Genomic DNA, 18,989 nt, shown 5'->3' with positions numbered 1-18,989 from the left:
AGCAAACTGAGATTTTCGCTCAATTTTTCAACCTGACCTAAGAATTGCTTGTGCACACAACTCAGATAGCCAGCTACCCGGCTAGCAGCCTTGAATGTTGGTTGCACATGACCAGTTTAGGAGGACCAACCCTGTGGTGCAAGTCTAGGAAGTCACAGCCCAGCCTGTCACAGAATGTGTTTCTGTGGGCTTCAACTTGTTGAAGAGGTTATTCTATAACTCACAGAGGAAACAGGATGTAGCCAACTGCAGATTGTGATGCATGCTGGGACAAACAATTCCTGTTGCTTGGGGTCTGAGGTCATACGTGTATGATTGGGGCGATTTGCAAAGAAGGTTGAGAATACCAACGTTGGAGTTTCAGAGAAGCTCACAATGTGCAGCATTGTCCTCAGAACTGATCACAACCCACCAGTGGGTTGTGATTGGCTTCAGACAGACTCAGTCTGGGCTCAGCAGCCAGACACTATGGCCATGTGTGTTTGAGTTGTATATATATATATATATATATATATATATATATATATATATATATATATATATATATATATATATATATATATATATATATAATGGAAGGAAACATTCCACGTGGGAAAAATTATATATAAAAACAAAGATGAGGTGACTTACCGAACAAAAGCGCTGGCAGGTCGATAGACACACAAACAAACACAAACATACACACAAAATTCAAGCTTTCGCAACAAACTGTTGCCTCATCAGGAAAGAGGGAAGGAGAGGGAAAGACGAAAGGAAGTGGGTTTTAAGGGAGAGGGTAAGGAGTCATTCCAATCCCGGGAGCGGAAAGACTTACCTTAGGGGGGAAAAAGGACAGGTATACACTCGCACACACGCACATATCCATCCACACATACAGACACAAGCAGACATATATATATATATATATATATATATATATATATATATATATATATAAAAAAACAAAGATGATGTGACTTACCAAATGAAAGTGCTGGCAGGTCGACAGACACACAAACAAACACAAACATACACACAAAATTCAAGCTTTCGCAACAAACTGTTGCCTCATCAGGAAAGAGGGAAGGAGAGGGAAAGACGAAAGGAAGTGGGTTTTAAGGGAGAGGGTAAGGAGTCATTCCAATCCCGGGAGCGGAAAGACTTACCTTAGGGGGAAAAAAGGACGGGTATACACTCGCACACACACACATATCCATCCACACATATACAGACACAAGCAGACATATTTAAAGACAAAGAGTTTGGGCAGAGGTGTCAGTCGAGGCAGAAGTGCAGAGGCAAAGATGTTGTTGAATGACAGGTGAGGTATGAGTGGCGGCAACTTGAAATTAGCGGAGATTGAGGCCTGGTGGATAACGGGAAGAGAGGATATATTGAAGAGCAAGTTCCCATTTCCGGAGTTCGGATAGGTTGGTGTTAGTGGGAAGTATCCAGATAACCCGGACGGTGTAACACTGTGCCAAGATGTGCTGGCCGTGCACCAAGGCATGTTTAGCCACAGGGTGATCCTCATTACCAACAAACACTGTCTGCCTGTGTCCATTCATGTGAATGGACAGTTTGTTGCTGGTCATTCCCACATAGAATGCGTCACAGTGTAGGCAGGTCAGTTGGTAGATCACGTGGGTGCTTTCACACGTGGCTCTGCCTTTGATCGTGTACACCTTCCTGGTTACAGGACTGGAGTAGGTGGTGGTGGGAGGGTGCATGGGACAGGTTTTACACCGGGGGCGGTTACAAGGGTAGGAGCCAGAGGGTAGGGAAGGTGGTTTGGGGATTTCATAGGGATGAACTAAGAGGTTACGAAGGTTAGGTGGACGGCGGAAAGACACTCTTGGTGGAGTGGGGAGGATTTCATGAAGGATGGATCTCATTTCTGGGCAGGATTTTAGGAAGTCCTATCCCTGCTGGAGAGCCACATTCAGAATCTGATCCAGTCCCGGAAAGTATCCTGTCACAAGTGGGGCACTTTTGTGGTTCTTCTGTGGGAGGTTCTGGGTTTGAGAGGATGAGGAAGTTGCTCTGGTTATTTGCTTCTGTACCAGGTCGGGAGGGTAGTTGCGGGATGCGAAAGCTGTTGTCAGGTTGTTGGTGTAATGCTTCAGGGATTCCGGACTGGAGCAGATTCGTTTGCCACGAAGACCTAGGCTGTAGGGAAGGGACCGTTTGATGTGGAATGGGTGGCAGCTGTCGTAATGGAGGTACTGTTGCTTGTTGGTGGGTTTGATGTGGACGGACGTGTGAAGTTGGCCATTGGACAGGTGGAGGTCAACATCAAGGAAAGTGGCATGGGATTTGGAGTAGGACCAGGTGAATCTGATGGAACCAAAGGAGTTGAGGTTGGAGAGGAAATTCTGGAGTTCTTCTTCACTGTGAGTCCAGATCATGAAGATGTCATCAATAAATCTGTACCAAACTTTGGGTTGGCAGGCCTGGGTAACCAAGAAGGCTTCCTCTAAGCGACCCATGAATAGGTTGGCGTACGAAGGGGCCATCCTGGTACCCATGGCTGTTCCCTTTAATTGCTGGTATGTCTGGCCTTCAAAAGTGAAGAAGTTGTGGGTCAGGATGAAGCTGGCTAAGGTAATGAGGAAAGAGGTTTTAGGTAGGGTGGCAGGTGATCATCGTGAAAGGAAGTGCTCCATCGCAGCGAGGCCCTGGACGTGCGGGATATTTGTGTATAAGGAAGTGGCATCAATGGTTACAAGGATGGTTTCTGGGGGTAACGGATTGGGTAAGGATTCCAGGCGTTCGAGAAAGTGGTTGGTGTCTTTGATGAAGGATGGGAGACTGCACGTAATGGGTTGAAGGTGTTGATCTACGTAGGCAGAGATACGTTCTGTGGGGGCTTGGTAACCAGCTACAATGGGACGGCCAGGATGATTGGGTTTGTGAATTTTAGGAAGAAGGTAGAAGGTAGGGGTGCGGGGTGTCGGTGGGGTCAGGAGGTTGATGGAGTCAGGTGAGAGGTTTTGTAGGGGCCTAAGGTTCTGAGGATTCCCTGAAGCTCCGCCTGGACATCAGGAATGGGATTACCTTGGCAAACTTTGTATGTGGTGTTGTCTGAAAGCTGACGCAGTCCCTCAGCCATATACTCCCGACGATCAAGTACCACGGTCGTGGAACCCTTGTCCGCCGGAAGAATGATGATGGACCGGTCAGCCTTCAGATCACGGATAGCCTGGGCTTCAGCAGTGGTGATGTTGGGAGTAGGATTAAGGTTTTTTAAGAAGGATTGAGAGGCAAGGCTGGAAGTCAGAAATTCCTGGAAGGTTTGGAGAGGGTGATTTTGAGGAGAGGAGGTGGGTCCCGCTGTGACGGAGGATGGAACTGTTCCAGGCAGGGTTCAATTTGGATAGTGTCTTGGGGAGTTGGATCATTAGGGGTAGGATTAGGATCATTTTTCTTCGTGGCAAAGTGATACTTCCAGCAGAGAGTACAAGTGTAGGACAGTAAATCTTTGACGAGGGCTGTTTGGTTGAATCTGGGAGTGGGGCTGAAGGTGAGGCCTTTGGATAGGACAGAGGTTTCAGATTGGGAGAGACGTTTGGAGGAAAGGTTAACTACTGAATTAGGGTGTTGTGGTGCCAGATTGTGTTGCTTGGAATTTTGAGGTTTTGGAGGGAGTGGAGCTGGAAGTGGGAGACTGAGTGGATGGGAGAGACTGGGTTTGTGTGCAATGAGAGGTGGTTGAGGTTTGCTGGAAAGGTTGTGAAGGGTGAGTGAGTTGCCTTTCCGGAGGTGGGAAACCAGGAGATTGGATAGTTTTTTGAGGTGAAGGGTGGCATGCTGCTCTAATTCGCGGTTGGCCTGTAGGAGGATGCTCCGAATAGCCGGTGTGGATGTGGGAGAGGAAAGATTGAGGACTTTTATTAAGGATAGGAGTTGACGGGTGTGTTCATTGGCTGAGTTGATGTGTAGGTGAAGGATTAGGTGGGTGAGGGCAGTGGATTGTTCAGTTTGGAACTGGTATAGGGACTGATGGAAAGAAGGGTTGCAGCCAGAGATGGGAACTTTAAGTGTGAGGCCTTTGGGGGTTATGCCAAATGTCAGACAAGCCTGAGAAAATAAAATATGCGAGCGTAATCTGGCTAGGGTGAAGGCATGTTTGCGGAGGGAATGTAAATAAAACTTAATGGGGTCGTTGTGGGGGTGTTGTGAGGGTGACATGGTATTAGAAGGTGGAAAGTGTAAGATGAGGTTGAAATGAAAATGAAAGATAAAAATATATGGGGAGAGATAAGGGTGAACTAGAAAATAACTGGAGATCTGGTATGAAAAAATGCGAAAAAGTGTTGGTTAAGTTGATCCTGTGGTGAACTTGGGTTGGTAGACAGCGATGTGCATGAAGGTTAGGTGGTTGTGTTGCCGCTAAAACACGTTAAAGGACGGAGAAATTCAGGAAAATTTCGAAAAAACGTGTAAATGTATTAAAAGGCGTGGTGTTGTGGTGAAAGATTACGAAAATGGGGCTAACAATTGTAAATAATGACGTTAAAACCTGTGGAGAGCGGCTAAAAATGATCAGTGATGTACGAAAAACGGAAGTGGAAATAAAGTAAAAGTTATTAGAACTGGCCGAAATGGTTGTTTAATACGTGAAGGCAGCTGTTATTGAACTAGAAACGGTTAGCGGTATTGTTGAAAGCGCAAAATAAAAATTTTTCGGTTATGGTTTGGAAGTGGGTTACGTATTATAGAGTATATATAGGCGGGATAAATTTGTATTACGGTAAAAAGGGAAGGTGAATAGTATACCCGTCCTTTTTTCCCCCTAAGGTAAGTCTTTCCGCTCCCGGGATTGGAATGACTCCTTACCCTCTCCCTTAAAACCCACTTCCTTTCGTCTTTCCCTCTCCTTCCCTCTTTCCTGATGAGGCAACAGTTTGTTGCGAAAGCTTGAATTTTGTGTGTATGTTTGTGATTGTTTGTGTGTCTGTCGACCTGCCAGCACTTTCATTTGGTAAGTCACATCATCTTCGTTTTTAGATATATATTTCCTACGTGGAATGTTTCCCTCTATTACAACCATATCATTAATTTGAACCCAACAATTACGTTTGTTATTGTCGCTGTTGCATCTCGAAATCTTTCCTGTCGTCTTATTTTCTCTTTATTTTCTCTTTCTGCGTTTACCAGTAGTCTCACTTTCTATTCACCTTCCCTTTTTACCGTAATACAAATTTATCCCGCCTATATACACTCTATAATACGTAACCCACTTCCAAACCATAACCAAAAAATTTTTATTTTGCGCTTTCAACAATACCGCTAACCGTTTCTAGTTCAACAACAGCTGCCTTCACGTATTAAACAACCATTTCGGCCAGTTCTAATAACTTTTACTTTATTTCCACTTCCGTTTTTCGTACATCACTGATCATTTTTAGCCGCTCTCCACAGGTTTTAACGTCATTATTTACAATTGTTAGCCCCATTTTCGTAATCTTTCACCACAACACCACGCCTTTTAATACATTTACACGTTTTTTCGAAATTTTCCCGAATTTCTCCGTCCTTTAACGTGTTTTAGCGGCAACACAACCACCTAACCTGCATGCACATCGCTGTCTACCAACCCAAGTTCACCACAGGATCAACTTAACCAACACTTTTTCGCATTTTTTCATACCAGATCTCCAGTTATTTTCTAGTTCACCCTTATCTCTCCCCATATATTTTTATCTTTCATTTTCATTTCAACCTCATCTTACACTTTCCACCTTCTAATACCATGTCACCCTCACAACACCCCCACAACGACCCCATTAAGTTTTATTTACATTCCCTCCGCAAACATGCCTTCACCCTAGCCAGATTACGCTCGCATATTTTATTTTCTCAGGCTTGTCTGACATTTGGCATAACCCCCAAAGGCCTCACACTTAAAGTTCCCATCTCTGGCTGCAACCCTTCTTTCCATCAGTCCCTATACCAGTTCCAAACTGAACAATCCACTGCCCTCACCCACCTAATCCTTCACCTACACATCAACTCAGCCAATGAACACACCCGTCAACTCCTATCCTTAATAAAAGTCCTCAATCTTTCCTCTCCCACATCCACACCGGCTATTCAGAGCATCCTCCTACAGGCCAACCGCGAATTAGAGCAGCATGCCACCCTTCACCTCAAAAAACTATCCAATCTCCTGGTTTCCCACCTCCGGAAAGGCAACTCACTCACCCTTCACAACCTTTCCAGCAAACCTCAACCACCTCTCATTGCACACAAACCCAGTCTCTCCCATCCACTCAGTCTCCCACTTCCAGCTCCACTCCCTCCAAAACCTCAAAATTCCAAGCAACACAATCTGGCACCACAACACCCTAATTCAGTAGTTAACCTTTCCTCCAAACGTCTCTCCCAATCTGAAACCTCTGTCCTATCCAAAGGCCTCACCTTCAGCCCCACTCCCAGATTCAACCAAACAGCCCTCGTCAAAGATTTACTGTCCTACACTCGTACTCTCTGCTGGAAGTATCACTTTGCCACGAAGAAAAATGATCCTAATCCTACCCCTAATGATCCAACTCCCCAAGACACTATCCAAATTGAACCCTGCCTGGAACAGTTCCGTCCTCCGTCACAGCGGGACCCACCTCCTCTTCCTCAAAATCACCCTCTCCAAACCTTCCAGGAATTTCTGACTTCCAGCCTTGCCTCTCAATCCTTCTTAAAAAACCTTAATCCTACTCCCAACATCACCACTGCTGAAGCCCAGGCTATCCGTGATCTGAAGGCTGACCGGTCCATCATCATTCTTCCGGCGGACAAGGGTTCCACGACCGTGGTACTTGATCGTCGGGAGTATATGGCTGAGGGACTGCGTCAGCTTTCAGACAACACCACATACAAAGTTTGCCAAGGTAATCCCATTCCTGATGTCCAGGCGGAGCTTCAGGGAATCCTCAGAACCTTAGGCCCCTACAAAACCTCTCACTTGAGTCCATCAACCTCCTGACCCCACCGACACCCCGCACCCCTACCTTCTACCTTCTTCCTAAAATTCACAAACCCAATCATCCTGGCCGTCCCATTGTAGCTGGTTACCAAGCCCCCACAGAACGTATCTCTGCCTACGTAGATCAACACCTTCAACCCATTACGTGCAGTCTCCCATCCTTCATCAAAGACACCAACCACTTTCTCGAACGCCTGGAATCCTTACCCAATCCGTTACCCCCAGAAACCATCCTTGTAACCATTGATGCCACTTCCTTATACACAAATATCCCGCACGTCCAGGGCCTCGCTGCGATGGAGCACTTCCTTTCACGCCGATCACCTGCCACCCTACCTAAAACCTCTTTCCTCATTACCTTAGCCAGCTTCATCCTGACCCACAACTTCTTCACTTTTGAAGGCCAGACATACCAGCAATTAAAGGGAACAGCCATGGGTACCAGGATGGCCCCTTCGTACGCCAACCTATTCATGGGTCGCTTAGAGGAAGCCTTCTTGGTTACCCAGGCCTGCCAACCCAAAGTTTGGTACAGATTTATTGATGACATCTTCATGATCTGGACTCACAGTGAAGAAGAACTCCAGAATTTCCTCTCCAACCTCAACTCCTTTGGTTCCATCAGATTCACCTGGTCCTACTCCAAATCCCATGCCACTTTCCTTGATGTTGACCTCCATCTGTCCAATGGCCAGCTTCACATGTCCGTCCACATCAAACCCACCAACAAGCAACAGTACCTCCATTACGACAGCTGCCACCCATTCCACATCAAACGGTCCCTTCCCTACAGCCTAGGTCTTCGTGGCAAACGAATCTGCTCCAGTCCGGAATCCCTGAAGCATTACACCAACAACCTGACAACAGCTTTCGCATCCCGCAACTACCCTCCCGACCTGGTACAGAAGCAAATAACCAGAGCAACTTCCTCATCCTCTCAAACCCAGAACCTCCCACAGAAGAACCACAAAAGTGCCCCACTTGTGACAGGATACTTTCCGGGACTGGATCAGATTCTGAATGTGGCTCTCCAGCAGGGATAGGACTTCCTAAAATCCTGCCCAGAAATGAGATCCATCCTTCATGAAATCCTCCCCACTCCACCAAGAGTGTCTTTCCGCCGTCCACCTAACCTTCGTAACCTCTTAGTTCATCCCTATGAAATCCCCAAACCACCTTCCCTACCCTCTGGCTCCTACCCTTGTAACTGCCCCCGGTGTAAAACCTGTCCCATGCACCCTCCCACCACCACCTACTCCAGTCCTGTAACCAGGAAGGTGTACACGATCAAAGGCAGAGCCACGTGTGAAAGCACCCACGTGATCTACCAACTGACCTGCCTACACTGTGACGCATTCTATGTGGGAATGACCAGCAACAAACTGTCCATTCGCATGAATGGACACAGGCAGACAGTGTTTGTTGGTAATGAGGATCACCCTGTGGCTAAACATGCCTTGGTGCACGGCCAGCACATCTTGGCACAGTGTTACACCGTCCGGGTTATCTGGATACTTCCCACTAACACCAACCTATCCGAACTCCGGAAATGGGAACTTGCTCTTCAATATATCCTCTCTTCCCGTTATCCACCAGGCCTCAATCTCCGCTAATTTCAAGTTGCCGCCACTCATACCTCACCTGTCATTCAACAACATCTTTGCCTCTGCACTTCTGCCTCGACTGACATCTCTGCCCAAACTCTTTGTCTTTAAATATGTCTACTTGTGTCTGTATATGTGTGGATGGATATGTGTGTGTGTGCGAGTGTATACCCGTCCTTTTTAACCCCTAAGGTAAGTCTTTCCGCTCCCGGGATTGGAATGACTCCTTACCCTCTCCTTTAAAACCCACTTCCTTTCGTCTTTCCCTCTCCTTCCCTCTTTCCTGATGAGGCAACAGTTTGTTGCGAAAGCTTGAATTTTGTGTGTATGTTTGTGTTTGTTTGTGTGTCTGTCGACCTGCCAGCACTTTCATTTGGTAAGTCACATCATCTTTGTTTTTAGATATATATTTCCTACGTGGAAGGTTTCCCTCTATTACAACTATATATATATATATATATATATATATATATATGGTTATAATAGAGGGAAACATTCCACGTAGGAAATATATATCTAAAAACAAAGATGATGTGACTTACCAAATGAAAGTGCTGGCAGGTCGACAGACACACAAACAAACACAAACATACACACAAAATTCAAGCTTTCGCAACAAACTGTTGCCTCATCAGGAAAGAGGGAAGGAGAGGGAAAGACGAAAGGATGTGGGTTTTAAGGGAGAGGGTAAGGAGTCATTCCAATCCCGGGAGCGGAAAGACTTACCTTAGGGGGAAAAAAGGACGGGTATACACTCGCACAAACACACATATCCATCCACACATATACAGACACAAGCAGACATATTTAAAGACTCTTTAAATATGTCTGCTTGTGTCTGTATATGTGTGGATGGATATGTGTGTTTGTGCGAGTGTATACCCGTCCTTTTTTCCCCCTAAGGTAAGTCTTTCCGCTCCCGGGATTGGAATGACTCCTTACCCTCTCCCTTAAAACCCACATCCTTTCGTCTTTCCCTCTCCTTCCCTCTTTCCTGATGAGGCAACAGTTTGTTGCGAAAGCTTGAATTTTGTGTGTATGTTTGTGTTTGTTTGTGTGTCTGTCGACCTGCCAGCACTTTCATTTGGTAAGTCACATCATCTTTGTTTTTAGATATATATATATATATATATATATATATATATATATATATATATATATATATATATATATATATATATATATATATATATATATATATATATATATATCTAAAAACAAAGATGATGTGACTTACCAAATGAAAGTGCTGGCAGGTCGACAGACACACAAACAAACACAAACATACACACAAAATTCAAGCTTTCGCAACAAACTGTTGCCTCATCAGGAAAGAGGGAAGGAGAGGGAAAGACGAAAGGATGTGGGTTTTAAGGGAGAGGGTAAGGAGTCATTCCAATCCCGGGAGCGGAAAGACTTACCTTAGACTTACCTTATATATATATATATATATATATGTGTGTGTGTGTGTGTGTGTGTGTGTGTGTGTGTGTGTGTGCATTTTTTGATGAAGGCCTTGTTGCCCAGAAGCTCACTTTCTGACAGTCTTTTTGTTGTGCCCATCTGCGACTTAGCATCTCTCCCATGTAGTGAGCAGCAACTATCATTTTCATAACATTGGTACAAAATACATGCTTCTCTACTCCATCTACTTCACTTCTGACTACAAATGTGCCCTTGAGTTCCCACACCAACCCAAATCATTCGTATCTACAAAACACTGGTAATGTGAAATACCTGTCATTCTGCTCAACAATGATTTGTGGTTTCTTCACATGTAAGGGATTTTCCACAAACACCAAGTACTCAATGACTTTAACAGACATGTGTTAGTATTGGCAGAATTAGACAAAGATCACTTCAAAAACACATGAATAATCATATGCTCATGTAAAAAACTCTGTGATCAAACATTATTCCTTGCCAAAACATTAATGTTTAAAAAATCAGCTTTCAACTCAGACTTATGTACAACTCAAACCTGTGTATGTCTGTAAATACAACTCTCTTGACAGGAACTACATTATTTCTAACTTTCCACAGAAATGTGTTGGTAATGGATACTAACCTACCAATATCAAACCTACCAGAGAAAACAGACGTAATGGCTGATTACCGAGAAGATAATTTTTGTAACCAAACTTTGTCTTTTGAGAGCAGCACTAGAACATGCATGCTAAATAATGAAAACGGTCCTGGCCCCAGAATGTGCATGACAGCCTTAGCAGCTGCTACTGGTGCTGTATTGAGTGACTTCATGAGGAAGATGGTGCTATCACCACCAGAAAACAGCTCATGCAGTAAAAATCTGTGGCAGTTCACATACAGTTCAGTACCTACAAATAAAACATGTGTACAAAGAACAAAATTTTGACAGCAATGGAAGTGCTTCACATCAGAAGACAACTTGGTACCACAAAAAGTTTGGACACAATGCAAGACAATCTAAGGTGCAGTTACCCAAATGGGGACGACAAGTGTTAGTGGGAGGCAACACTCATGATACAGATAAATACCACCCGAATAACAACAAAAACAATTGTATGAACCATTAGTCAGTTAGTTAGTTAGTTTCAGTTTCCATGGGTCATTTGCAAGATAAATCATAATGATAGGGAATGAGTATTTTACATTTGCATTACAAATTAAATTGTAAATATGGCTTCATGTTGAACATTTGTAATCTAGCAGTTAGTATTGAAGCTAGCTTACTCCCCTTTAAATATAATTTCACACATTCAGTCTGCACTCAATGATGATGTTGAGTTATTGAGTCCAGATGTTTTAATTTAAACTCAAGATATTTATTGATCACTATTCTTTAACACAAAATTACACATCAAATTATACAAATAACACAGCAACTTTGAAAAACAGTACTTTAAAATTGTCCTTGCCATCTTCACACCACAGCTCCATTCTTGCTCTGTTAGAAACTGCTGACCACTCAGAGATTTTACAGAAAACACAGCATAGTTATTATATGTATAGATCAATACTAGGGAGCAGTTGCTTGCAATGATTCACTATCCACCAATTACTTGTACTTTGGACTACTGCAAATAGGACACAGTAAAAGTCAGTTCGAAGAAATGTATTTCTTAATTACAATTAAAAAACAAAGAGAAACCTAAGTGTCCACAGAGTACATGTCATACTAAAGGAAAATAACACTGGCTATGCCAAAGCAGTAAAGGAAACAAAAGAAAAATACGGGGTAGGTATTAAAATTCATGGAGAAGAAATAAAAACTTTGAGGTTCGCCGATGACATTGTAATTCTGTCAGAGACAGCAAAGGACTTGGAAGAGCAGTTGAATGGAATGGACAGTGTCTTGAAAGGAGGATATAAGATGAACATCAACAAAAGCAAAACAAGGATAATGGAATGTAGTCTAATTAAGTCGGGTGATGCTGAGGGAATTAGATTAGGAAATGAGGCACTTAAAGTAGTAAAGGAGTTTTGCTATTTGGGGAGCAAAATAACTGATGATGGTCGAAGTAGAGAGGATATAAAATGTAGGCTGGCAATGGCAAGGAAAGCGTTTCTGAAGAAGAGAAATGTGTTAACATCCAGTATTGATTTAAGTGTCAGGAAGTCATTTCTGAAAGTATTCGTATGGAGTGTAGCCATGTATGGAAGTGAAACATGGACGATAAATAGTTTGGACAAGAAGAGAATAGAAGCTTTCGAAATGTGGTGCTACAGAAGAATGCTGAAGATTAGATGGGTAGATCACATAACTAATGAGGAAGTATTGAATAGGATTGGGGAGAAGAGAAGTTTGTGGCACGGCTTGACCAGAAGAAGGGATCGGTTGGTAGGACATGTTCTGAGGCATCAAGGGATCACCAATTTAGTATTGGAGGGCAGCGTGGAGGGTAAAAATCGTAGAGGGAGACCAAGAGATGAATACACTAAGCAGATTCAGAAGGATGTAGGTTGCAGTAGGTACTGGGAGACGAAAAAGCTTGCACAGGATAGAGTGGCATGGAGAGCTGCATCAAACCAGTCTCAGGACTGAAGACCACAACAACAACAACAACATGCCAAAATAAATCATATCACAACTTTTCCTACCAATATTTTAAATTTTCTAAATACTCAAATCTCTTCCTTCCACTTCACCTAATTAACAACTGCACATACTGTGAGTAGAGAATATATACATCCATGCTCACATTATGTAGTCATTAAGCAATAATAATATAATGTGTAATAAACATGATGAAAGTGTTATTATGTCACATGTTGTTCACAGATGCATTGTGTCTGTATCAGATAGTGATTGAGCATTTTTACTTCACATGGTGGAAAAGAAAGATAGTACACAGAGATCATACAGCAATTACTGAGCATGATGCATGATACCAGACTGCTATCTGGTGCCAATCATCACAGATTTTAAATATGCAGTAAATGGTACATCTGTATTTGGTGTTGTCAATCATCTCTTACAAGTTCCAATGGTCAAGGATAACTAAATAAAATGGCCATCATCAAACCATTCAGATTACATCATGACCACTTTATGTTGTATTGATTAAGAACCACCGCACAGACATGGCAGAGATTCATGCACAGTATTTTATGTCATCTCCCATTTGTCTTTGATATCTTGATGATATTTTGATTTTTTCTAAGTCCTTGTGAGAACATTTGGAACATTTGCCCCAACTCTTTCAACATCTTGAAGATTTTGGTGTTCTTGTGAACGCAGAGAAATGGTTGTTCAAAAAAGCAGAAATCTTTTTTGTGAGTGACAAGGTCTCTGTACAGGGCTGGCACCACTGCAAGAAAAATATTCAGTGTCCTACTATATACAGAGGACTTTAGTGATTTATGAGCATCGTGTGCCTTTATCGACATCATTTACCACATGTCATAGTTGTGCAATAGCCTCTCAATCTGCATCTCACCCGGAAAAACACTTGCAACAACAGAAAAATTGAGTGATGTACAGAAGCATCTAAGGTGTTTGGAAGATTTGAAGACAGCACTTTCTAAGATAACAGTGCTAACACATCTGAAGCATGGTGCACTGAATAGGCCTTTGTATGTACCAGCCAGGTAGCAGTGGGCACTGCCTTAAGCAACAGTTTCATGGGTCTCGGAAGCACCTGGCATTTTTCTCCAGGTGTCTTAAAGAGATGCAGACTAGATGAAGCACTACAGATAGATAATCTCTTGCTGTGTATGTGGCAATTAAACACTCTCAACTCAGGTTAGAGTGCCAACATTTTGCAATGTTTATGGACCATTGACCACTCTTCTGTTCTACGGCAGCCAATTAAACTTATTTCACCTTGTTGATGGAACATGTAGAATTTGTCACACAGTTTACAGTGGATGTACAATTCATCAAAGTTGAAGACAATACCATGACTGATTGCTTTTCAAGAAACATATCCAGAATAACAATTGAGGATTGGGTGAATATTGCAGATAGCTAGCTGATAGATGCCTTTGTACAACAGAACATCCTCAATGAAGCATGTAATACCCCTGCCTTAATACAGCAGTTTTAAAAAATCACTCTTCTTCTGCAGAACATTGCAAAATAATATGCACCATTCTTATGGCAGTGTATTTTCAACTTAATGGAAGGTAATATCACACTGCATATTAAAAGTCTTACTTAAATTCAAAATGACATCGGTGTCTAGAAGCTCTTCTGTAGTGCACAGTTTTAATGGCACTTGTTAGGTGTTTAGCAACAAAGCTTGAATCAAATAGTTCTCATTACACAAGAAGTGTAACTTTATTCACAATCACCTAGAGTTTATCCACATTCACTTTTACACTTTGCTTTGAAGACACATGGTGAATGCATATAATTTAAGACCATTTACATTGTTCCATATAGCTAAGAGCTTCATTCACCTTTGCACTTCAAGCCCTAAATTGGTCTGATGAGTTGGCACTGGAGAACAGTATTTATCATAGATGGTAAGTGTCATTTTTACTCTTCTCCCAGTGTTGTAAAAACAGATGTTTTCTTGCACCATTTTAAATCATTTTCTTGCCTCACAGTGTCCAAACTTTCATGTGCATAAGTGATTAAAACCTTGATATACCATATTTTACACACTGTAAGACACTGCAAATTGTAAGAAGCACCTTAATTTCTAAGCAACTTTTTAAAAAATTAATATTTTTACCATTTGAATTATTAGACTGCAAAGCATGACTAAAGGAAATTTCTTAATTTATAAAACCAAACTGATCTTTAAAATCACTAAAAATCATTATCTGAACTTTGTTCTTCTTCTTCTTCCTCTTCACTATCATCATTGTCCTTTTCATATATAAAATGGTCTTCACTGTCATTGAGAGCATTCATTACTTATTCATCACTTCTTGAAAGATTTACAACAATGTCTTCTCTCACTCTAGACCATGACTGTTTTATTCATTGACACCCTTGTTTGATTTTAGGTCGTTTTAAAGCTCCCTTTGGTGTGAATTCATGTTGGGTTTCAACCATCATCTATTTCTTCCATCCTCCCTAATATAAACCTTGAACAATTTATTTATCAAAACATCAAGAGGTTGCAATTGTGAAGTAAGTCTTCCTGGAATAACAGCAAGCTCCGTATTTCACTGTCTCACTTTCCATTTCACAAAATTTTTAAATTGACTGCTAAACTGATCTAGCAGAAGACTGTTCTTCAATAAAGCATCTTTCCAACAAAATTAAATATATGGTTATTTTTAACACTGGTGAGAATTATAAACACCTGACATTTTTATATTAATTTCAAGTATAAAATGCAACCGAATTTCAGAGGCAATATTTTGAATAAAAGTGTGCACCATATAGGCCACAAAAGATTGTTCAGCCCAGCACAGTTTCCAGTCATCTAAATCTAGTTTGAGTTTCCTATGTAAAATTCCTTAGTGTACTTTGTAATAGCGATATTTTGTTTCTGCCTCATTTTTAGTTAGAAAACTCTTTGCTAATTTCCAGTTATTGTCATGATTCTGGTTACTTCAGATATTCCAATGTAATTTTAAACTCTTCTTCCTCCCCATATCGTTTTTTGAATTACCCCACAGATAATCTTGATAGAGCACCAACTACCACATTTTAATTATCTTGAACATATTTAACCCACTAAGTACCAATTTTTTTTCTTTCATCTACATTTATTTCTGTGTTGCCTGATTGACATAGAGATGAGGAAAAGGAATACAAAAGAAAAAAATGCAATAACCTTGAAATAAATTATTTCTTTTGTTGGCCTGCATGTTCCTCATTTTCCTTTTCTCCATTGGCATGAATTTCCAAGGAACCTGGCACATCATATGGAATGGTATTTTCAAATATATTTTTGTTGATACCTTCACAGACAGACATCTCATCAACAGGATCTGGAAGAAGCTCTACAATGTCAATGGTCTCATTCACATCACTATCATTACCAAAAGAAGCCATGAAGTTCAGGTCATTTACATACCAACTCATTGTGCCTATGGAGCAAATAAAAGCAAAATAAATTTTTATGTGCAAACTGCCATGAGCCCCAAATTGGGATCGAAGGTCAGACAGGTTTCATGCAGAAATGAAATACTTCTTTGGAATAGAAGATCGATAAACATCTTCTCAAACCATTACAGAACATGCCTGTACACAGATATTGGAAATTATTCACATAATAATATAACTTATCCTTTTTTCGCAAATGGGTAACTCTTGTAACGCTGAAAAACATAGCTTCTTCACAGATATAAAAGTGTATAACTCACTTGTTTAGCAACAACTAACAAAACTTCAATGCAAGCGCTCGAAAAAGGTCTGGACAACAATGGGAAATGGTAGCATTTGCTGCCAGCATTATTAAAATTGCAGAATTTCCATTACAAAGGCACATCCCCAAATGGGGATCATGGCACTTAATGGGTTAATATCACAGTCAAACTGAAAATTATACCCATCTGTGATACAGTTGTTATCCCAGTAGCTAACATAATGCTTTATGGTCAGTGTAGACAGTTACTCTATGACCCAAACAATACTTTTAAATTTGTCAAATGTCCAATGAATATCCAGGAGTTATTTTTTTCATCACTGTGTAATATCTTTCATGTTTACACAGTTCCCTATATGCAAAAGCTATGGATTATGTTCAGTTTCTCCTTCAGCTTCTATTTCTTGAAATACGTAAGCACCAAGTCCTATATTGTTGCTGCCTATTGTGACAAAAAAGGAAGGGACATGTCTGATTTATGCAAGATTTGACTTTGACACACCTGTTTTATGATTTCATCAAATGCATTCTGACATTCCTGATTACAGTACTCCATAGAGTTTTCTTCAACAAATGACATAAAAAAGTGGTATTCAAAGCTTGATTACTGACAAAGTTTCTACAGAATCCCACTAACCTGAAAAATGACTTTAATTGTTTCTATTTTTAGTACAGAAAAATTAGTGATGGCTTTAATTTAACCTCTGTCAGGTGAAGTCCTATTTTCTGAAATAATATGTCCCAACAATTTTAACACATTCATCCTAAACTTACACATTTCTAACTTCAGTTTCATTTTTTATTTTAAACACACTTCTCTTAGTAGTTCAAAGTGATCTTTCAATGTTTTTCCTGCTATTAAAATTTCATCAGCATATACAATTATTTTTGGATTTACTTCATGCCTCAAAACAAAATCTAAAGCCATAATAAACTCAGCAATACATACATTAATTCCAAAAGGCACAACAAATACTACATTTACCTTTATACAAAAATGCAATGTTTACCCAGTACCTTGCTCCAGACAGATTTGATGCAAATCTGAGATCAAATATGAGCTACACTTATATTTAAGACATTCATGTTTCTGATGGAGTTCCACTATATTTTCAGGATGGTCAGTCTGTCTTATAAGGAACTTATTCAAATGTCTGGAATCAGGGACTAGTCTGACACCACTATCTCATTTTGCAACAATTCCCAGAGAATTGTTGCATTCACTGCTATTTCTCTCTAAAATTTGGTATGTTTCCACTTTTTTAAAAATCTTGTGCTCTATTGGTTTTCTCTTTGAAAACAGGATCAGGTAAAGGTTTCATAAAGAATGGTTGGTGAGCTTTAAGGTGTAAATTAAACTGATAGTGTTTGACTCACCCTGGCTTATCACAAAATACATATTGCAATTACCACAACATTTCTTTTAACTTCTCTGTCTGTTCAGGATTTAAAGTTACAGCTTCATTGACTTTACTGTTTATAAGTTCTTCAAAGCTTTGATCACCTGAATAATTTAAAAATATCTTGTCAGAAAAGAGTTGATTATCTCTGTGGGTTCTTACTTCCCTAACATGGGTTACTCTCAGTTCCACAGAGTGCAATGAACACATCTGTCTTGAAAATGAAGTTCTTCTTAGATTCAGTAGTTATTGTGCTGTTTCAATTCCAGTCAAAACCTGCATTTACTTTTACTGTCCAATCCATCCCCAAAAGTAATTTTCTGACAATTCTGGAATCACTAGACATACCTGTTCAAATGTTTCAAAGGTAAGTAGCACTTGATTCTTTACCATTTTGCTGCCTTCCTGATGGTCCCTTAAGTCTTGCCCCTATTGCTGGTAACTCAATAACATTTTTTCCTTTCATAATTTTGTTTCTGAGCTTCTCTGTTACTTCCTGAATTGGTCTTCTTGTGTCTATCAAGCATTTACCTTCCTAGTCATCTATTTTCACTTTTATACAAGGGCAGTATAGCCCATCACCTAGATCTTTTCCCTCAACATTTTCAAACAATAAATAATTTTAAACTTCTTTAAAATTTAAATCTTTTACTATATCTGTTTCAAAAGGTTCCTCACTTTCAGCTTTTAACAGATTAACAGCCACTCCTGACCACTTCTTTCATCATTTTCTAACATATTATGTGTACAAAATAAGCTACAGATATTTCTCAATTTTTGATTCAGTTTACTTTTCAGTTATTTCCATGAGTTTGGATAAGAGGCATTCAGTAGCAGATAGTTACATGTGGTAATGTTCTACAGCACACTGTAAATAGTGCACTAACATTATGCCATTTCATTTCAAAAGAGAGCTGGAATGCACACTAAAATTACCCCATTGCTCTTCTAATGTGAGTCAGAAATCACACTAAAATTAGATTTTCCTCTTTGAATGCTTGCTAGTATACAAATAAAATGGATGAAAACATGTGCTGTAGCATTCTCTCTGCAATAACTAGAAACCAGTGCTAAGTACTGAAATGATGGTCAGCCATTCTACAATTAACTCAGAGAAGAGACACAGTTGTCTGTTTTCTACTGTGCATGCTCTGTTGTGACATAATACCTTCTGGAACTAGGAGTGTTACATTTTTCACAGCACCAGGTCAATATTTTCTTTGGAACAGCACTTAGCTTACTGTGCAAGCAGAGATTGTGATGAATT

This window comes from Schistocerca serialis, chromosome 9, assembly GCF_023864345.2.
Source record: "Schistocerca serialis cubense isolate TAMUIC-IGC-003099 chromosome 9, iqSchSeri2.2, whole genome shotgun sequence".
NCBI classification, from domain to species: Eukaryota; Metazoa; Arthropoda; class Insecta; order Orthoptera; family Acrididae; genus Schistocerca; species Schistocerca serialis.
The sequence above is the reverse complement of the archived record's forward strand: the minus strand, read 5'-3'. Positions refer to the sequence as shown.